Source organism: Cebus imitator, unplaced genomic scaffold (genome assembly GCF_001604975.1).
Source record: "Cebus imitator isolate Cc_AM_T3 unplaced genomic scaffold, Cebus_imitator-1.0 Scaffold25, whole genome shotgun sequence".
NCBI lineage: Eukaryota > Metazoa > Chordata > Mammalia > Primates > Cebidae > Cebus > Cebus imitator.
In genome coordinates, this window is record NW_016107340.1 from 140789 (window position 1) to 164116 (window position 23328).

General features: G+C 35.4%; 1 protein-coding gene and 1 pseudogene across 3 annotated transcripts in view; one reads left to right on the top strand and one right to left on the bottom strand.

Moving 5' to 3' along the window:
• Nucleotides 1–23328, top strand: part of RNF13 (ring finger protein 13) — a 148817-nt gene that overhangs the window by 117516 nt on the left and 7973 nt on the right. The gene's annotated exons all lie outside the window — the stretch shown is intronic.
• On the bottom strand, nucleotides 5200–10899 carry LOC108300159 (annotated as a pseudogene).

Here is a 23328-nt window from a genome sequence, read left to right on the forward strand (position 1 = left end):
TTTATCATGAAGTGATATTGAATTTTATCAAATTCTTTTTAAACATATACTGAAACTATCATATTTTTTTCTTTGATTCTGTTAAAGTGATGTATCATGTTTATTAATTTTTGTATTTAGAAACATCCTTACATCTCTAGGACTAATCCCACTTGATCATGGTGAATGGTATTTTTAACATGTGTTGAATTCGGAGTGCTGGTATTTTGTTGAGGATCTTTATGTCTGTGTTCATCAGTGATATTGGTCTCTAGCTTTCTCTCACTCTCTGTTTTTATTTTTTGTCCTTGTCTGGTTTTGGTATCAGGGTAATGTCTGCCTCATAGAATAATTTTAGAAGTATTCTCTCCTCTTCAGTTTCTTAGAATAGTTTGAGTAAAGTTGTTGTTACTTTTTTCTTAAATGTTTGGTAGTTTTCTGCAGTGAAGCCATCCAGCCCTGGGCTTTTCTTTGATGGGAGCCTTTTTATTATGCTTCAGTCTCATTACTTGCTATTGGTCTGTTCATGCTTTCTATTTCTTTATGGCTCAGTCTTGATAGACGTTACATGTCTATGAATTTGTCCATTTTTTCTAGGTTATCTAATTTGTCAGCATATAGTTATTCACAAAATCTGTAATGATCATTATATTTCTATGGTACTGGTTGTAATGCTTATTTTCATTTATACTTTATGTGTTTTCTCTTTTTTTTTTTAGTCTAGCTAAAGATATGTGGGCTTATCTTTCCAAAAAACATTTTTTTCTTTCATTTATCTTTTGTATTTTTTCAGTCTCAATTTTATCTCTGCTCTGATCCATATTATTTATTTTTACTAACTTTGGATTTTATTTGTTGTTATTTTTCTAGTTCCTTGAGGTGGATTGTTCAGTTGTTTATATGAAATTTTTCTTTTTTATTGATGGAGGCACTTACTGCTATGAACTTCTTACTTTGTATTGCTTTTGCTTGTCCCATAGACTTTGACATGCTGTTTCCATTTTTATTTGCTCAAAAAAAATTTAGATTTCCTTTTTAATTTCTTTATTGACCCATTTTTTATCCAGGAGCATGTTATTTAATTTTCACATATTTATAGTTTTCAAAGTTCCTTTTCTTTCTTTCTTTCTTTTTTTTTTAATACAGTGTCTAACTCTGTTAACAGCCGAAGGCTGGAGTGCAGTTGCACAGTCTCAGCTCAGTGCAGCTTCCACCTCCCAAGTGGCTAGGAGTACAGGCATGCACTACCATGCCCAGCTAATTTTTTGTATTTTTTTTTATAGAGATGAAGTTTCACCATGTTTCCCAAGGCTGGTTTTGCACTCCTGGACTCAAGTGATCTGCCTGCCTTAGCCTCCCAGATTGTTGGGATTACAGGTGTGAACCACCACACCTAGCCCAAAGTTTTTTTTTTTTTTTTTTTATTCTTGAAAAAAGAATAAAATAAAACCATATTTTTATTCTACTGTGGTCAAAAAAGATAGTTGATATAATTTTGACATTTTTGAGTTTGCTGAGATTTGTTTTTTCTCCTAATGTGATCTGTCCTGGAGAATGTTCCATGTGTTGATGAGAAGAATATATATTCCACAGAGTTGGATGAAATGTTTTGTAAATGTCAGTTATCATTATATAATGATGTCTTTTGTATCTTTTTATAGTGTTTATAGTTTATCTGATATAAATATAGCTATTCTTGCTCTTTTTTGTTTTCCATTTGCATGGAATCTCTTTTTCCACCCCTTTACCTTCAGTCTATGTGTCTTTGTAGGTGAAGTGAGTTTCTTATCGGCACCATATCATTTGGGTTCTGTTTTTCTATTCATTTTATCACTCTGTGTCTTTTAATTAGAACATTTAGTTCATTTACATTGTTATTATTGATAGGTAAGAACTTAATCCTGTCATTTTGTTGTTTGTTTTCTGGTTGTTTCGTTAACTCCTTCTCCTCTCTCCTCTCCTTTCCCTTTCCCCTCCCCTCCCCCTCTCTTCTTTGTGATTTTACAGTTTTCTCTGGTAGTATATTTTAATTCCTTGCTTTTTATTTTTAGTGTTACCTATTATAGGTGTTTTGCTTTGTGGTTACTATGAGGCTTACAAAAGACATAAGTTATTCTGAATATATGAGAACTCGATCACAAAGAAAAAAACAAAAAACTTTACATTGTTATTTCATCACCCTGACACTCATTTTGACCTTTCGTTGACACAATTTACATCTTTTTATCTTACCTAACTTTTAACAGTTTATTATTTTATTTTGGTAGGTTTAGTCTTCATACTAGAGATACCAGTCACAGTATTATATTATTCTAATCTGATACTTTATTTTGGTAGGTTTAGTCTTCATACTAGAGATACCAGTTACAGTATTAGATTTTCTAAATTTGTCTATCTACTTTTACCAATACTTTTATAACTTCAGATTTTTTTTGTTGCATATGTCTTTTTGTTTCAGATTGAAGAACTACCTTTGACATTTTTTTATAAGATGAAATTCCTTTAGCTTTTGTTTGTCTTCAAAAGTCATTATCTCTCATTTATGGTCGAAGGATAGCTTTGCTGGGTATAGTAATCTCAGTTGGCAGGGTTTTATTTATTCATTTTTCCTTTAGCTTTTTAATATGTTATCCCACTCCCTTCAGGCCTGTATGGTTTCCACTGGATGTCCAAATGACTTAGAGCTCTTTTTATATTATGCTTCTTCTTTTTTTCCTGCTTTTAGGCTTCCCTTTTTGTTTTTGATCTTTAAGAATTTGATGAGTGTGTGCCTTGGGGTAGTCTTATTTGGGTTTAATCTGTTGGGTAATCTTTGACCTTCCAATGCCTGGATATTTATTTTTTTCTATAGATCTGGAAAGTTTTCTGTTATTATTTCTTTGAATAAGCTTTCTACCCCTTGTTCTTTCTTAACTCTGTCTTGTAGGCCAGTGACTCTTAAATTTGCTCTTTTTAGGCTATTTTCTAGATCTTATATGTGTTCTTCCTTTTTATTCTCCTATGTATCCTCTCTTTATGTATTTTCAAATTGTCTTTGCGCTCACTGATTCTTTCTTCTGCTTGATTAGTTCTACTGTCAAAACCCTCTCATGCATTTTCAGTTCAGCCAATGTATTTCACAGTTCCAGGACTTCTATTTTTTAATTTTTTAAATCTCTTTGTTAAATTTTTCTGATTAAGCTTCTAAAGTTTTTTACTGTGCTATCTTGGAGTTCCCCAGGTTCTTCAAAATTGCCATTTTGAATTCTTGATCAGAGAGAGCCTGCACATCTTTGTCTCACGTTGGTAGGGTCAGTCACTAGCTCCTTACTTTGTACATTCAGGAAGGTCATGGTTCCCTGTTTGATGTTGTTTCTTACAAATGTACATATATGTCTTCACATTGATTTGTTATTCTAGTTTTTGCTGTCTGCCTTGGTTTGGTCTTTCAGGTGTGTATGTGATTTGTTGCATTCTCTTAGACTTAGATCACTGCCTTCTTTTCAGCACTAGATGGCACCCTAAGCCCAGGTTTGCCTAGCTTTCACAAAAGTTTAGAGCACTTCCCCCCTTCTTGGGTTAGGGGATATTCAAAAGGGGATTCCCTGGCTGGGGTTGGCAGGGAAGGGAATTACCTAGGAGTTTGTGCCCAGAGGACCCATGGAATGTGCCTTCTACTGCTGCTGATCTACTTCCTCTCTAATTTGGCATCTCCTTTGGCTGAGATAAAGAGCAGCCCCAAGTTTCCTTTGCTGGAGTTGCTAGCCCTGCTTCCATGATTGTTCATAGCTGTCCTCAGATTTTTTCTCAGAAGGCACTAGCAATGCTTCCTGTGGGCTGAGGTAGGAATGGCTTTCCTCCAAAGTACTAACCCTAGGTGGTGGAGAAGCTGGCTGTCTACCTCAGTCTCAGTTTCTCCAGGATAGGAACCATGAGTCTTGGGAGACTTTTTTATACAGTGCCTAACAATTAGGAGCGGAGCATCGTGGATGAAGAAGTCCATTCTCTCTTCTACCCATAATTTTTCACTTCTTTGTGACACCAAGGATTGTCACAACTTCAGTTTTGAGTTCTGGAATATTGGTGGTGATAATGTTTTCACTGTATAGTTGTTTCTCATTTTTTCAGATTGCCTCTATTCTGCTATTTTGGTAACCTCATTGCATTTTACAAATTTTGATATGTTGTATTTTTATTTTCACTTAGCTCAAAATATTTTAAAATTTCTCTTGAGATTTCTTTTTTTACCTACTTGTTATTCAGAAGTGTTTTTTTAAATCTCCACATGTTTTGGAATTTTCCAGCTATCGGTATTTATATATTTCTAGTTTAACTCCATTGTGGTCTGAATGGTAATATTGTATGATTTTTATTTTTGAAAAAAATTTGTTAAAGTATACTTTATGCCCCAGAATGTGGTCTCTCAGTGGATGAATGTTCTGTCAGCTTGAAAGGAATGTATATTCTACTTCTTGTTGGATGATATACTCTGTATGTCAATTAAATCCAGTTGACTGGTGATGTTGTAAAATTCAACTGTGTCCTTATTCATTTTCTGCCTGCTGGATCTGTCCATTTCACATAGAGGGGTGTTGATGTCTCCAACTGTAATAGCAGATTCCTCTGTTTCTCCTTACAGTTCTATCAGTTTTTGCCTTATATATTTTAGTACTCTGTTATTAGGTGTGTACACATTAAATATTGTGTGTGTATGTGTATGGGTTTTTTGTTTTGTTTTTTTTGTTGTCGTTGTTGTTTTGAGATGGAGTCTTGCTCTTGCTCTGTTGCCCAGGCTGGAGTACAGTGGCATGATCTCTGCTCACTGCAGCCTCTGCCTCCTGGGTTCAAGCAATTCTCCTGCCTCAGCCTCCAGAGTAGCTGGGACTACAGGTGCACACCACCATGCCTGGCTAATTTTTGTATTTTTTTAGTAGAGACAGGGTTTGAATGTTGGGCCAGGCTGGTCTCGAACTGCTGACCTAAAGTGATTCGCCCACCTCGCCCTCCCAAAGTGCTAGGATTACAGGCATGAGCCACCTCTCCTGGCCATATTGTTACTATTTTTTGGAGAATTGATCCCTTTATTATTATGTAATGTCTCTCTCTATCTGTGATTTTTCTTGCCCAGATGTCTGCTCTATCTGAAAATATGCTTGCTTCCACAGTTTTTGGATTGGTGTTACATGGTATTTTTGTCAATATCTTTGCTTTTAATCTGTGTATCTTAATTTTTTTTAACTCTATTAAAATACTGAGTTTTATTTCACATGTATATTTTTGCCTCGCCACCATTTCCATGTCTGACCACCACTACTACTATGTCCTATCATAACATTCCATACATACTGAAAACCAAGCAAAGGAAAGAGTTCCAACTTTAAAAACAGGCATTTTGGACAACACATTCTTGGCAATGGAATCTGGACAACATTTATGAAACACAGTAGAGAAAGTTTTCACTCTGCGTTATAAAAAGGACAGTCAGATATCAACTGTTACAGAAATGAAATAAGATGAAAAATTTTTAACAAATTGTTTAAACTGTTTTCCTAAAGAGACTTCTTCCACTGACAGAGATCTTGAATAGCCTCCTGGTCAGTCATCCAGAAGCAATTCTTCACATAATTGATGAACTGCTTGCATTTTAATGTCTTCTATAGAACTAGGTCCTTTTGGTATTTTAGGAGTTTTTTCCTGTCTTTTTGAAGGATTCTTGCCCTTTTTATCTTGGTGTTGATAGTTTTGAGTCTTTTCCATTTTGATTTGACTTTTGTGCATTTTTGGCTGGAGTATCTCGTATATATTACCTCACTGGCATTTTTTCTTCAGTTTCCTCATCATCAAAATCATCATTGTCATCTTCATCAGCAGCAAGTTTTACTTTTTTCTGTGGAATCTTGCTACCACCTCCAGGGGCAGACTGCTTTCCGTATATACTTAGAGTTGCATACTCCTCCTCTTCATCTTCTGACTTTGCTTCTTCCTCCTCTGACTCTGCATCTTCCACCACAGCTACTGAGTGCTGTCCACTAATATGCAATGGCCCTGAACCACACTTCAACTGTAGGATCACTGGAGGTGTTACTTCAAGGCACCCAAGGGAAACCGTTGGCTGTACAAACATTTTCAAAGTTGCCAGTGTTACTTTAATTGGACTGCCTTCATTTGTTGCCTCTGCTTCGACAATGTGCAATTCATCCTTTGCACCAGCCCCTGAACTGACCATTCTTAAAGACAACTGGTGCTCATTTTCATCATTATTGACCTAAAGTGATAATCTTTGTTGGCCTTTCAGAACTAACTGAAAAGATAGTTCTGGGGCCTCAGGGGGCTCATGTCCATGTCCACCGAATCTTCCATGGGGTGGTAGCATGCACTTTAGGTGGTAGAGGAGGCAAACGGAGATAAATGACTACAGCCCCAGAGAACAGCTGCACAGGACGGAATCACAACAGGGTATGTGTCTTAATATTTAAAGTGGTTTCTTTTTGACAAAATATAGCTGGTCTTATTTTTTTTATCTGATCCATTCTGACAATCTTTTAATTAGTATATTTAGGACATAGACATCTAAAGTGATTATGAATATAGTTAGATTAATAGCTATTATATTTATCATTGTTCTGTATTTGTTGCCCTTGTTTCTGTTTTTTTGTTTTGTTTTGTTTTACTCTTTTTTTCACCATTTGTGGTTTTAATTAAGCATTTCATATGATTCCACTTTCCTTTCTTAGCATATTAATGTTATTTATGTATGTGTGTTTTCTTTTTTAGTGGTTGCCCTAGAGCTTGCACTGTATATTTACAACTGATCCAATTTGACTTTCAAATAACACTGTACTTCTTCATGGGTAGTACAAGTTCCTTATAGCAAAATATTCCTAAATATCATTGCTGTCATTCATTTCACTTATACATACATACATACATACATACATACACATACATATACATACATAGCATACATAATTTATTATTGCTGTTATTTTGAACAAACTGCCATTTGTTTGTTCACAAGTAAAATCAAGTAAGAATAAGAAAAGTAGAAGTTTTCATTTTAATTTTACTTATTTCTTCCCCAGGACTCTTCCTTTCTTTATGTAGATCTAAGATTCTGACCCATGTCATTTTTCTTCTAAGAACTTCTTTTAACATTTCTCACAAGTCAGTTCTGTTGGTAAAAATTAACTCAAATTATGTTTATGAAAGTTTTTATTTTTTCTTCATCTTTTTTTGCTTGCATTTTTTATTGTGGTACCAAAAACCACATAACAATAAATTCACAGTCTTAACCATTTTTAAGTGTACAGTTCAATAGTGTTAGGTATATTCACAGTATTGTGCAACTGATCTCTAGCATTTTTTTAATCTTATAACACTAAGACTCTGTACTCACTAAACACTAATAATTCCCTCCTCCTCATCCCTCCAGCCCTTGCTAACCACATTTCTGCTTTTTCTTTTCTATGATTTGACTATTTTAGATACTTTATATGAGTGGACTCATACAGCATTTGTCCTTTTGCAACTGGCATATTTTGCCTAGCATAATGCCCTCACGGCTCACCTATGTTGAGGCATGTGACAGAATATTGTTTTTTTTTTTTTTGAAGATTTCATAATATTCCATTTTATGTATATACCATATTTTCCTTTTCCATCTGTTGTCAATAGACATTTGGATTGTTTTCACTCTACCCCTTGTCTGTTTCGCTCTACCCCTTGTCTATTTTACTCTACCCCTTCAGTGAACATGGGTGAAAATTTATCTTTTAGATCCGCTTTGAATTATTTTTGGATATATATCTAGAAGTGGAATTGCTGAATCATATTCTAACTGTATTTTTAATTTTTGAAGTATCTCTACTGCTCTCCGTACTACCTGCACCATTTTACATTCCCATCAGCAGTACACAAGGGCTCACCGCATGCTCAACATTTATATTCTGCTCTTTTGATAGTGACCATTCTAGTGAGTGTGAGTTGATGTCTCATTGTTTTGATTTGCATTTCCCTGATGATTAGTGATGACGAGCATCTTTTCAAGTATTTATTAGCTATTTGTATATCTTCTTTGGAGAATTTTCCATTGAAGTCATTTTCTCATTTTTAAATTAGATTATTTATTTATTTACTGTTGAGTTTTAGAAGTTCCTTATATAGTCTGGATATTAACCCCAAATCAGATACATGAGTTGCAGTTGTTTTTGCCCAGTCTATAATTTGATCATGTCTGTTTATGCACAAAAGTTTCCCGTAGTTCCATTTGCCTATTTTTTTCTTTTGTTCCTTGTGCTTATGGTGTCACTTCTGAGAAATAATTCTCAAATCCAGTATCGTGAACTTTTTCCTCTGTATTTTTTTCTTGGAGTTTAATAGTTTTAGGCCTTATGTTTATGTCTTTAATCCCTTTTGAGTTAATTTTATGTATGGTATAAGTTAAGGTCCAGCTTAATTTTTATTTATTTATTTTTGCATGTGGATATCCCAGTTTTCCCAGCACCGTTTGTTAAGGAGAATGTCTTTTATTCACTGTAGTCTTGGCATCCTTGTCAAAAATCATTTGGCCATATATATAAGGGTTTATTCCTAGACTCTCAATTCTATTCCATTGGTGTATATATTTATCTTTATACCATACCATCTTAATTGTTGCTGTGTAGAATGTTTTGAATCAGAGTTGGAAATGAGTCTTCCAACTCTGTTCTTTTTCAAGATTGTTTTGGCTATTCATAGTCCCTTGAGAATTTTAGGATGCTGTTTTCTGTTTCTGCAAAAAAATGTAATTGGTATTTTGATAAGGAGTACATTGAATCTGTAGATCACTGTGAGTAGCATGGCCAGTTTGACAGTGTTAAGTCTTGCAATCCATGAGCTTGGAATATCTTTCCATTTATTTCTGTCTTCTCTGATTTCTTGTAAGAGTGTTTTTTAGTTTGTAGTGTAGAAATCTTTTACCTTCTTAGTTGAGCTCATTCCTATTTTATCGTTTTTGTTGCTATAGTAAATGGAATTGTTTTCTTAATTTCCTTTTTTTTCAAGCTCCTTTGGTTGGGGGATAATTTCCTTTGTAAATTGATTGTTAGTGTATAGAAATGCAATTTCTGAATTTTGATTTTACATCCTGTGACTTTGCTGAATTTACTAATTTTAACAGTTTTTATAAAACATGTCATCTGTGAAGGGAACTAATTTTACTAATTTTCCAATGTATATGTTTTCTATTTCATTTTGTTGTCTAATTGCTCTGGATAGACCTCCTAGTACTGTGTTGAATAGTAGTGGTGTGGGCATCCTTGCCTTATTCCTGATCTTAGAGGGAAAGTTTCAGTCTTCATTTGTTGACTATCATGTTAAATGTAGCCTTCTCATATATGACTTTTATTATGCTGAGGTACTTTTTTTCTGTTCCTAGTTTATTGTTTGTATCATGAGATTGTTGAATTTTGTCTGCATCAATTGAAATGCATGTAGTTTTGTCCTTCATCTTGTTAATGTGGTGTATTAAATAGATTTATTTTCATATGTTGAACCATCCTTTCATTCCATGAATAAGTCCCACTGGTCATGGTGTATAATCGTTTTAATGTACTGTTGTATTCAGTTTACTAGCATTTTGTTGAGGATTTTCACATCAGTATACTTAAGGGATATTTGGCTGCAGTTTTATTTTCTTATATCTTTGTCTTATTTTGGTATTAAGGTAATTCTGACCTCACAGAATGGGTTTGGAAGTGTTTCAGTTCTTTGAAAGACTTTGAGAAGGATTAGTGTTAGTTCTTATTTAAATGTTTGAAGGACTTTTCCAGTGAATTTATCTGGTTCTGGCCTTTTTTGTCGTTCTGGGAGGGCTTTATTATTATTATTACTGTTTCAATTCTTTACTAGTTATAGGTATATGTTCACATATATATTCTAGTAATAAAAATATATTCACATATATTTCTTATTTCTTCATGATTTAATATTGGTAGGCTATATGTTTCTAGGAATTTGTCCATTTCTTTTAGATTATCTGTTTCAATTGTAATTTAATAGAAGTCTCAAAATTCTTTTTATTATTTCTGTGACATCAGTTGAACATCTCTTTTATTTCTGATTTTAGCTATTTCAATCTTCCCTCCATTTTAGTTATGGCAACTAAGGATTTGCTAATTTGTTCATCTTTTCAAAATACCAACTATTGGTTTTATTGTATTTTTTCTATCTTTTCTCCTATTTGTTTTATTTGTCACTGCTCTGATCTTTATTATTTTCTTCCTTCTCCTAGATGTGGATTTTGTTTATCTTCTTTATTCCTTTAAGTGTAAGGTTAAGTTGTTGATTTGAGGTCTTTCTTCCCGTTAATACTGCTTTGTTGCATTCCATCAGTTTTGGTATGCTATGTTTTCATTTTATCTCCAGATATTTTGTAAATTCCCTTGTGATTTCTTCTTTGACTCATTGGTTGTTTTGCACTGCATTGTTTAATTTCCACACATTTGTGGATTTGCCTGTTCTTCTGCTATTGATTTATAGTTTCATTGTGCTGAGGTTGGAGAATTTATTTGTATGACTTCAATCTTCCTATATTTAAGGCTTGTTTTGTAACCTAACATGTAGTTTCCATTGGAGAATATTACATGTGCACTTGAGAAGAATGTGTATTCCCTGTTGTTGGATGGAGTATTCTGTATATGCTTGTTAGTTCCAATTGGTCTAAAGAGTCATTCAAGTCATCTGTGTCTTCTGTTTGATCTTCTGTCTGGTTGTTCAATTCTTACTGAAAGTGGGGTATTGACGTTGCCTGTTAGTATTGTGTTGCTGCTCATTTATTCCTTCAGTTCTTTTAAAAAAATTTTTTTTAGATGGGGTTTCAATCTTTTGCCCAAGGTGGAGTGAAGTGGTGCGATCTTGGCTCACTGCATCCTCCTCCCCCTGGGTTCAAGTGATTCTCCTGCCTCAGCCACCTGAGTAGCTGGGCTTATAGGCACCTGCCTCTATGCCTGGGTAATTGTATTTTTAGTAGAGATCGGGTTTTACCATGTTGGCCAGGCTGGTCTTGAACTCCTGAGCTCAGGTGATCCACCCATCTTGGCCTCCCAAAGTGCTGGGATTACAGGCATGAGCCACTGTGCCTGGCCATCTTCCTTCAGTTCTGTCAATGTTGCCTCACATATCTGACTGCTTTGATGTTAGATGTATATGTATTTATTGTTATATCTTTTTGGTGAATTTACCACTTTGTCATTATATAATGTCTCCCTTTTTCTCTTATGATAGTTTTTTTTTCCCTTAAAGTCTATTCTGTCTGATATATTTATGGCCAGTCCTGCTCTCCAGTTTCTCATTTGCATGGTATACCTTTTTCCACCTTTTCACTTTCAGCCCATGTGTTTTTAGATCTAAAGTGAGTTTCTTGTAGGCAGCTTATAGTTGGATCTCAAATTTTTTAGCCATTCAATCAATCTATGTCTTGGTATGTTTCATCTTTTTATATTTAAAATAATTACTGATAGAAAAGGATTTAGTATTACTTTGGTGTGTTTAATCCTTTTATGTTTAAAGTAATTACTGATAGGAAAGGACTTAGTATTAATTGTGTTCATTGTTTTTTCTGTCTTATAGCTTTGTCTTAACTCTCGCTGTGTTTGTTTTTTGTTGATTTTTTTCTAGTGATGTTTTGATTCCCTTATTTCCCTTTGTATGTATTCTTGTATTCTACAGATATTTTCCTCAGTTACCCTTGCAATTACATAAAACATCTTAAAAGTTCTAATGATCTATTTTAAACTGATAAATTTTAAATATTTAAATATTTCAAACTGACAAATTAACATCATATACAAAAAGCACGCTCCTTTATATGTCTCTCTGCATCCCATTTTATATTATAGATCACTCAAATTGCCTGTTTTTACATTGCTTATCATTTAATATAGATTGATAATTACTTTTTATGCTTTTAAAAAAATTCTGGGCCAGGGGTGGTGGCTCATGCCTGTAATTGCATCCCTTTGGGAGGCCAAGGTGGGTGGATCACTTGAGTTCAGTAGTTTAAGACCAGCCTGAGCAACATGGTGAAACTCAGCTCTACAAAAAACACAAAAATTAGCCAGGCATGGTGGCAAGTGCCTGTGGTCCCAGCTTCTTAGGAGACTGAGGCAAGAGGAAGGCTTGATCCTGGGAGGCAAAATTTGCAGAGTTAAGATCATGCCACTACATTCCAGCCTGGTGACAGAGCCAGATCCTGTCTAGAAAAAAAAAAAAAAATTCTATACCAGATTTATAAGTGATTTACTCACCTACATTACAGTCATACAAGTTCTATATTTGTGTATTTATTTACTTTTACCTGGGACTTATGTTTTTATTAATATGTTTTTTTTGTTCCTGTTTATCATCTTTTCACTTCAACTTGTAGGTGCTCTTTCGGAATTTCCTATAGAATATTTCTAGTAGTGGTGATAAACTCCCTCAAATTTTATCTGGGAAAGTTAATTTTTTTTTTTTTTTGAAAGGGCACTTTTGCTAAACATAGCATTCTTGATTGGCACTGCTTTTCTTTCTGTACTTTGAATACATCATCCCACTTCCTAGCCTGCAGGGTTTCTGCTGATAAGTCTGCTTAGAATCTAATATGAGCTCCTTTGTATATACTTAAGTCGTTTTTTTTTTTTTTTTTTTTTTTTTTTTTTTTTTTTTTTTTTTTTTTTTTTTTTTTTTTTTTTTTTTNTTGCTGCTTTCAAGATCTCTGTCACTAGACAGTTTAATTATAATATGATGATATGTCTCAATGTAGATCCCTTTAGATTTATTCTGGTTGGAATTATCTGAGATTCTTGAATTTGTATATCCATTTCTCTCAGATTTGGGAAATTTACGACCATTATTTCTTCAAATAGGTCCTCTACGCCTTTCTTTATTCTCCTTCTGAGGTTCCCATAATGCACATTTTCTTCTATTTGATGCTGTAAGTCCCTCAGATTCTCTTTATTTTTCTTCATTCTTTTTTACTTTTTGCTCCTCTTCCTTTCTTTATTTTTTCTTCTTGCTTTTTTTGGGATTCATCCTGCTTGGTGTTCTCTGAACTTTCTGGATCTGTGGTGGGGTGTCTGAAACTAGTTTCAGGAAATTCCCAGTCATTATTACTTTATTTATTGCTTCTCTTCTTTTCTCTTTTAATTTTCTTGATGTTTCAATTATGCATATGTTACATTTTCTGTAGTTGTTCGACATTGTTGGATATTGTTCCTTTTTTTCAGTCTTTTTTCTCTTTGCTTTTTAGTTTTGTAAGTTTCTACTGACATGTGCTTTAAGTTCAGAGATACTTTTCTTAAGCTTTGTCCAGTATACTAATGAGCCAATCAAATGCATTCATTTTTGTTACAGTGTTTTTGATCTCTAGCACTTCTTTTTAATTCTTTCTTAGAATTTCCATCTCTCTGCCTACATTATCCAGCCATTGTTGCCTGTTGCCTAATTTTTCCACTAGTGCCCTTAGAATATTAACTGTGGCTGTTTTAAATTACTGATCTGATAATTCCAACATTCCTGCCATATCTGACTGTGTTTGTGATGCCTGTTCTGTCTCTTCAAGCTGTGGTTTTGCCTTTTAGTATGCTTTGTTAATTTTTTGTTGAAAGTTGGACAAGATGTACTGGGTGGAAAGAATTGCAGTAAATAGACTATTAGTCTATTGGTAGTAAAGAGACCTACTGTAAATTAGTCTATTGCAGTAAATAGACCATTAGTCCTGTGGTAGTGAGGTATAGGGGAAGGGAAACATTCTATAATTTTATGATTATATATCAACTTTTTAAAAAAATTAGGACAGAGTGAAGCTCTCACTCTGGTACTCAGGCTAGAATGCAGTGGCATGATCTTTACCCACTGCAGCCTCTACCGCCTGTGCTCATAGCTGGGACTACTGGCACACAGCACCATGCCCAGCTAATTTTTTTTTTTTTTTAGAAATGGGGTCTCTCTGTGTTGCCCAGGCTGTTCTTGAACATCTGTCATCAACTGCTCCTCCCACCCCAGCCTCCCAAAGTGTTGGGATTATAGATGTGAGCCACCATGCTTGGCCTGTTACAGTCTTTAAGTGAGCCTGTGACTCTAGGTCTGAACTTCACAAGTGACCTTCACTCCTTTTCCCAGAATTAGGTGGGACCAGTTGGCTGGAGAGAGCTGGAGTTGGGTATTTTCTGTTCCACATAGAAAGTTAGAGCTGGCTGGAGTTGGTTTTTGCCCTGCAGTTGGTCAGTTAGATTCTAAAACCACGGTAGATTATGATCTGGTAAAATATTTTTTCTTGGGGGAAGGCCTTGTTCAGAATAGAATGTGTCTCCCGACTACCCCCAGTACCTGAGATTTTTCCTGGTGGAGCTCCAGGAGGTAAAACTCACAAAAGCATTAGGTTCCCTGGAAGTTTTTAACTCTCAAACTTGTCCACACTGAGTCTATGGCAATTTGTTTATTACAGTTCAGGCTTTGCTACCAGTACTGGTTCTTGTGGTGGTTTTCTACTCAGGGTTTCTGCTAAGTTGTGACTCTCTGTATCTGCCGTCTGTCAGAAAAGGGAATATTTCTCAGTTCTTCTAAAGGAGCAATTTTCAGAAGGGCCATAAAGCAATGAAATAACTGGGGATGCAAGTTGGGTGAGGAATTACTACTATGGCTACAGGTCCTAAGAAATCAGTGCTTTCCTGAGTTATTTGAAAAGGAACTATTTTATTACTGCATGTCCAGAGATAAAGATCCTAAGGTCTGTACTGCTGTGACTGAAGGAGACTGAGAGAATTGGTGCTATAGGTTGGTCTGTATCATGGCACTCTTTTATAATTTGCCTGTAGCTGTACTTGCTCAGGAGAACCATGCCTCTTTCTACTGCAGTCAGTGTTGTTTGTACCAAATGGGTTATTTGGGATTAAGATGGATTGGGATGGGCACTGCACCAAATCAGATTTTGATAATTTTGCATTTTAGGTCATATAAGCATATAACACATACTATTATGTAGTATAAGAGCGAACAGTGTATTTTGCATACATGAATTCAGTTAGTTTTCAGAGCAACCTAATTAGGAAAGTACTGTCTATTTTACGGATAAGGAAAATGAGACTTAGAAAGGTCAAGTAAATTACCTGAGGGTATACAGCCAGCTAAAGGTAAGTGGCAGGGCTGCAATTCAACTTCCTGACTCCAAACACTATCTTGTAAATACTACCCTACTCTTTTCAGTCACTACCATTTCATGGCTTTCACTCTTCCCATTCTCCTTCTTTTGTCATTCCCCCTACCCCACCCCTACTTCTCCTTCTCTTCTTTAACTCACTATGTCAAAGAGAAAGAGAAAGACCATTTTTGAGACAAAATAATTTGCTGAAAGTTCAAGTCTACTAGCAGTATATGATAATACTCATTTCATCATATTCTACATTAACAAGGTAAATTACCCATAATTTCTGCTTTTGTAACCTGGCATCCCTTTGTTCACATTTCTATTGGGATCATATCATTTTATTATTGATTTGTATGCACTGTTTAGAAGAATATTTTATGTATGATTTTCTATAGTCACCTTTGCCACTCCGAGAGCTGCAACAAATCTAATCAACAAGCAGAAGTCATCTAGAAGCAATTCAGCTTTATGCAAAAATAATGTAGGCCCAGTGCCCCAAGTGTACCTGAGATGGACGGTTTTTTTTTATTTAATTTCTTTTATATGAAGGAAAAGAAAAACAAGTTTTAGATTGGAACACACTAGTATTCTAGGATGTACATAAATTTGAGTTTGTTGAAGTTGGCTCTGGAAGGGTGTTGTACACCCTCATTTCCTAGTGGCCTGAAAAAGAATAATCAAAGAAGAAGAATGAACCTTCTGTACTTAGTACAAGGAAATGCTTTTTTTTTTTTTTTTTTTTTTTTTTTTTTTTTTTTTTTTTTTTTTTTTTTTTTTTTTTTTTTTTTTTTTTTATTTTGTTTTTGAGACAGAGTTTCGCTCTATTGCCAGGCTGGAGTGCAGTGGCGCAATCCCAGCTCACTGCAATTTCCGTTTTCCGGTTTCAAGCAATTCTCCTGCCTCAGCCTCCCGAGTAGCTGGGAGGACAGGCACACGCCACCACGCCCGGCTAATTTTTTGTACTTTTTAGTAGAGACGGGGTTTCACCATGTTGGCCAGGATGGTCTCGATATCCTGACCTCGTGATCCACCCGCCTCGGCCTCCCAAAGTGCTGGGATTACAGGCGTGAGCCACCGCGCCCGGCCGGAAATGCTTTTTAAGTACTTGAGGTCTGGCACAATATTTGCCACTCGTTTTTCTCTTGAGGATGATAAATCTTTATTCAGAAAGGCTTTGGGTTAATCTGCGTAGATATTATCAACCAAGTTAGAACCAATAAAGAGTAATATAAAATGACCATTTAAAATACTATAGGGAAAAGTTAGATTTTTTTTTTAAAAGCTAGATTACCCAAAATGAAATGTGGCCAAAGCAAATATCAATTCCTAGACTTCAGTTTTAACTTAAATGGATTTATTTATAGCCTCTAAGACAATCATTTTATTTTTACTCCATTCATGAAATAATTCACTAACACATTTCCCCCGAAGAGTTGCTAACGCAATGCTCTTTCCCTCGGTGGAGTCATCTGATTGTTTTAGCGCATGCACTATCATTCCATCATCAGAATATATAAGAAATGTTTGACCTTTAATTAAAGTTGCAGAATATAGCTGCTACTGTGTAGCATTCTAGAAATGTTTATAAAAATATGAAACCATGGGAGATGGGAATAAAAAATGGTCTTCATCCATTCTCTGTGTTAAATATCTGAAGAAAAATGTGTTCTGGCTTATGAATTTGGAAACATTTTCATCTCTAAGTAAATAGGTAGCTGCTTAAGTGTATTTCTTAACACTGTGAATCAAAGGTGAATATTTAAATATAACCAAAAATTCTACACACATAACCCAGGAGACAATACAACCTAACAGTTAAGACTGTGCCAAGATTTTAGAGCCCAACAGACCTGGGCTGGAATTCTGGATCCCCCATTTATTGGCTGTGTGACCTTGTGCAAGTTTCTTAACCTCACTGAACAGCGATTCAAGTGTAAATGTAACTAAATAGTACCTACTTCACAAGGTGTGTGGTGGGAGAGATTTAAATCAGTTTATGAAAAATGCCTACAATTGTGCCTGGCACATAGAACTCAACAAAGTAAGAATTATTATTATAAAAGCAAAACAACCTCTTAAAACCATAAAATATTAGTGTCATCAAAATTCAGTCATTAAACATATTTTATTATTAAAAAAAGAGAGAAGATTGCCAAAATCATGAAGCAGTTGGAAAATAAAACCATTACACTTGAAATTTCAATAACAGTTAAGTTTGGGCTATAGAATTTTTTGGTGATCATGAGATTTGACATCTTAAGTAAAAGGTTTATTTGTTATACCATGTTCTGGCATGCTCTAATAGTTTTGACAAGGTATATACATAGATATTTTTTAAAAATCCCTTTGGTTGTTGCAATTTTCTCCTTACTGCATGTATTTGAAAACATAGAGGGAAGTATAGAACACATCTGTGGGTACTTTTCATACCACTCATAGTACTATGGAATCCATGGAAGTCTTTAAAGGAATTCCTATAGGCTTAGAGTGTAGTGGAAATGTTAGGGGACTATGTAATATTTGTATTACCATAAAATTCCCACCCTTACACTTTCTCCTTCCCCACCTGCAAAAAAACAAAAAAGAATAAAATAAACTATTGTAATGTTCAACTGCTTTGTTGTGTTAAAAAGTATTTCTGTTTTGGAAATATTTACCAATGAGCCAAAAAGAATTTGGCATTTGGAAATATCTTCCATTGGTATAGCTTGTAATACAATTCACAGAAACCTTTAAAAACAACTGGAAGATAATAATCTGTAAACTTTCATGTCTACCATACTCTGGGTACAGGATCTTGAATCCTCCTATCTTATTCATCTTCACTTTTGAAGCTCTTTCAGAAGTGTTCATGCTGATTAATACTTAAACAGTTTAAGTATTAACTTACCCATTTCTAGCACATATAAAATAGTAATGGCCTTTGAGTTGTTTTCTGGTTTTTGAAGCAGCTAGCATCCTTATAAATTTTTTCATTATTCATTTTTTTCCTCAAAAATAGCTCTTCAAGCAAAATGTAGTGTCCTGTATTTCCTGTGTCATTCAATTAATGTATCTAACCATAAGAACTGGTTACCACATACTAGTTTTCTAACAGATGGAAAATCCTTATGTTTTCACTTAACAGTCCCTCTATTAAGCGGCTCTTTCTGGGAGCTATCTCCATTGCCCCATTAGTATATTAAAACAGCCAGATCTCTGAACTATAAATGATAAAAGTGGATTTCATATCTGACATTTTAAGTTACCAGGCATTTTTCCTTTATGGCTTAATCAGTCAGATTTTAAAAATAATATGTACAGAAGGGGAAAGATTTTATGTCAGAGACTGGAAAAAGCAACAGCATTTTAGTAGATTTCATAAAATGGAGCAATAGTTAATTTTTATAATTTTTAACTTTAATATAGCTATTAACAGTACTTCTTTTTTTATAACTACATTTTAGCAGTTTTTAATCTAACCTTAATAATAAATATTAGTTCCTTTTCCCAGGCTTTGGAAATAATCAGAAAGAGTTCTCAGGCAAATTTGGCTTTAAAAATATTTTACCCTCTTGTATTTTGTTGAGATTTCTTGGGAACTGGTACAGAGAAGAAAAAAATAAGATTCATTTATTTTTTATTTGCTACCAAAAAAAAGCTGCTATTTATTCCAAACACACTCTTGGACTACAGGTCAATTGAAAAGAAATCAATATTAAGAAAAAAAGCTGCTATTGTTTTCTTCACTGGCAGAAGCTGCGAGTAAGTGCCAACTCATGAATCCAATGATGCATCATCCCTGGGCAGATTATTTATAATACATATGTAAAGTCATTATCACTAGTGAAATCTATGTGTATCTGACCTTGAATCTTCAATCTCTTTTTTTACTTTGAGGAAACCTATTCTTGGTTTACTTGATACCCAGACTAGTTTGGTATAGAATTGAACAATTAAGCTCTACGTCAATTTGTCTGCACTGTGACTAGATTAACTAGCTAAGTTTTAAGCCTTGTTTAGAAATGGTGATTCGTCTTTCTAAATTTAATTTTATGTCCAAATGTTTTTGTTACAGCCTGACCAAATGCAGGTTCCCATCTAACTTACTTTCATATTTATTCAAAGACTGAAAGAAGGCCAACATGGATGAAGCATGAAGGGTGGACTGGTATGAAATGAGACAGGAGAAGGAGGTAGGGGATCAGATCATATATAGCTATATGAAGGTCATAATAAGGAGGTCAGGGAAGCCTGACCTTATTTTATTCTCAGGGAAGCCATCTAAAGTAGAATGGCATGATGTGATATGCATTTTTAAAAGATCACTCTGGCTGCTAAAAACTACATGGGCCAGGAATATATGGAAGATGAGACAAGAGGCTCTTAGCATAATCTAGACTATTAGACCAGAGTAACTGAGGTGATGGAGAGAAGGGGAAAGATTCAGGATATGTTTTGCACTAAAAAGGTTCCAGGATCTGGGGACAGATTGTATGCAGGCTCTAAGGAAAAGAAGAATCAAAGATATTCTTAGGCCTCATCAGTTCATGCCACTGCCTTGGTTGCTTAGGTCTCTGTGTGAGTCCTGTTACGAAGTGCCAATGCTTTTGCTCCATCTGATGAGCCAAAGTTTGGGGCTTGAAGTGGGGAAAAATCATGGATGAACAAGTTTAGTGGGGAGACAATCTAAGTTCTTTCTGCCTACCTACATGTTTTAACATTCACAGATTGATGAGATTTACTTTAAAAGTACCTTAAGTTTTTCTGAGACTTTATTCTACAACAGTGCCAAACACATTCCAGACAGAAGTGTGTCCTATTGTTTCATGTAACAGACATGAATCTGATTTCTTCCACAACTTCTGACATCTTATCCACTAGTGAACTAGCAAAATTTTGTTAGCCTGCAGGGGTTTCTATGAGGGTTTCTCACCCTCAGCACTACTGACATTTAGATGGTTTAGGGGGCTGTTGAGTACATTTTAGGATCTTTAGCAGCATCCCTGGTCCATCAGATGCCAGCAGCAACAACTCTCAGTTATGAAAACCAAAAATGTCTCCAGATATCACCAGATGTCCTTGGGTGGGGAGGGGCAAAATCATCCCCAGTTAAGAACCAAACTGAGCAACAGAATTTTCTAGCATGGTGCTAATAGTAACAAAACTAACACTTATTAAGCACTTTTAAAAATATATATATGTATTTTATTGCATTTTAGGTTTTGGGGGTACATGTGAAGAACTTGCAGGATTGTTGCATAGGAACAAACATGGCAATGTGGTTTGCTGCCTTCCTCCCCATCACCTACATCGGGCATATCTCCCCATGTTATCCCTCCCTGACCTCCTCCCCCAACAGACCCCAGTGTGTGATGCTACCCTCCCTGTGTCCATGTATTCTCATTGTTTAACACCCATCTATGAGTGAGAACACGTGGTGTTTGATTTTCTGCTCTTGTGTCAGTTTGCTGAGAATGATGGTTTCCAGGTTCATCCATGTCCCTACAAAGGACACAAACTTGTTTTTTATGACTGCATAGTATTCCATGGTGTAAATGTGCGACATTTTCCCTGTCCAGTCTATCAATGATGGGCATTTGGATTGGTTCCAAGTCTTTGCTATTGTAAACAGTGCTGCAATGAACATTCATGTGCATATGTCCTTATAATAGAATGATTTATAATCCTTTGGGTATATACCCAGTAATGGGATTGCTGGGTCAAATGGAATTTCTATTTCTAGGTCCTTGAGGAATCGCCACACTGTCTTCCACAATGTGGAGTTTACACTCCCACCAACAGTGTAAAAGTGTTCCTATTTCTCCACATCCTCTCCAGCATTGTTGTCTCCAGATTTTTTTAATGATCACCATTCTAACTGGCGTGAGATGGTATCTCAATGTAGTTTTGATTTGCATTTCTCTAATGACCAGTGATGAACATTTTTTCATGTTTGTTGGCCTGATATATATCTTCTTTTGAAAAGTGTCTGTTCATATCCTTTGCCCACTTTTGAATGGGTTTGTTTTTTTCTTGTAAATCTGTTTTAGTTCTTTATAGATTCTGGGTATTAGCCCTTTGTCAGATGGATAGATTGCAAAAAATTTTTCCCATTCTGTTGGTTGCCGGTTCACTCTAATGATGGTTTCTTTTGCTGTGCAGACGCTCTGGAGTTTAATTAGATCCCATTTGTCTATTTTGGCTTTTGTTGCCAGTGCTTTTTGGTGTTTTAGTCAGTCCTTGCCTATGCCTATGTCCTGAATGGTTTTGCCTAGGTTTTCTTCTAGGGTTTTTTATGGTTTTAGGTCTTATGTTTTAAGTCTTTAATCTATCTGGAATTAATTTTAGTGAAAGGTGTCAGGAAGGGGTCCAGTTTCTGCTTTCTGCACATGGCTAGCCAGTTTTCCCAACACCATTTATTAAACAGGGAATTTTTTCCCCATTGCTTGTTTTTGTCAGGTTTGTCAAAGATCAGATGGTTGTAGATGTGTGGCGTTGCCTTCAAAGCCTCTGTTCTGTTCCTTTGGTCTGTATCTCTGTTTTGGTTACCAGTAGTATGCTGTTTTGATTACTGTAGCCTTGTAGTTTGAAGTCAGGTAGCATGATGCCTCTAGCTTTCTTCGTTTTCCTTAGAATTGACTTGGCTATGCGGGCTCTCTTTTGGTTCCATATGAAGTTTAAGGTGGTTTTTTCCAGTTCTGTGAAGAAGGTCATTGGTAGCTTGAAGGGGATAGCATTGAATCTATAAATTACTTTGAGCAGTATAGCCATTTTCACACTATTGATTCTTCCTAACCATGAGCATGGAATGTTTCTCCATCTGTTTGTGTCCTCTCTTATTTCGTTGAGCAGTGGTTTGTAGTTCTCCTTGAAGAGGTGCTTTATATCCTTTATTAGTTGTATTCCTAGGTATTTTATTCTCTTTGTAGCAGCTGTGAATGGCAGTTCGTTCTTGATTTGGCTCTCTTTAAGTGTGTTATTGGTGTATAGGAATGCCTGTGATTTTTGCACATTTATTTTGTATCCTGAGACTTTGCTGAAGTTGCTTATCAGTTTCAGGAGATTTTGGGCTGAGATGATAGGGCCTTCTAAACATACAATCATGTCATCTGCAAATAGAGACAGTTTGACTTCCTGGTTTCCTAATTGAATACCCATTATTTCTTTTTCTTGCCTGATTGCTCTGGATAGAACTTCCAGTACTATCTTGAATGGGAGTGGTGAGAGAGGGCATCCTTGTCTAGTGCCAGATTTCAAAGGGAATGCTTCCAGGTTTTGCCCATTCAGTATGATATTGGCTGTGGGTTTGTCATAAATAGCTTTTATTTTACGTTCTGTCAACACCTAGTTTATTGAGAGTTTTTAGCATAGTGCTGAATTTTGTCAAAGGCCTTCTCTGCATCTGTTGAGATAATCACGTGGTTTTTGTCTTTGCTTCCATGTGGTGAATTACATTTATAGACTGGTGTATGTTGAAACAGCCTTGCATCCCTGGGATGAAGCCTACATGATCGTGATGGATAAGCTTATTTATGTGCTGTTGCAATCGGTTTGCCAGTATTTTATTGAAGATTTTTGCATCTATGTTCATCATGGATATTGGCCTGAAGTTTTCTTTTCTTGTTGAGTCTCTGCCGGTATGATGATGATTTTGGTATCAGGATGATGTTGGTCTCATAAAATGATTTGGGAAGGATTCCCTGTTTTTGGATTGTTTGGAATAGTTTCAGAAGGACTGCTACCAGATCCTCTTTGTATGTTTGGTATAATTCAGCTGTGAACCCATCTGGACCTGGGCTTTTTCCGGTTGGTAGGCTATTCATTGCTACCTCAACTTCAGCCCTTGTTATTGTCTGTTCAGAGTTTCGACTTCTTCCTGGTTTAGGCTTGGGAGGATGCAAGTGTCCAGGAATTTATCAATTTCTTCCAGGTTTACTGGTTTATGTGCATAGTTGTTTGTAGTAATCTCCGATGGTGGTTTGTATTTCTGTGGAATCTGTGGTGATATCCCGTTTATCATTTTTTATTGCATCTATTTGATTATTCTTTTCTCTTTTATTAATCTGGCTAGTGGTCTATTTTGTTGATCTTTTCAAAAAACCAGCTCCTGGATTTATTGATTTTTTTGAAGGGTTTTTTGTGTCTCTACGTCCTTCAGTTCTGCTCTGTCCTTAGTTATTTCTTGTCTTCTGCTAGCTTCTGAGTTTTTGTTTTTTTTTTTTTTT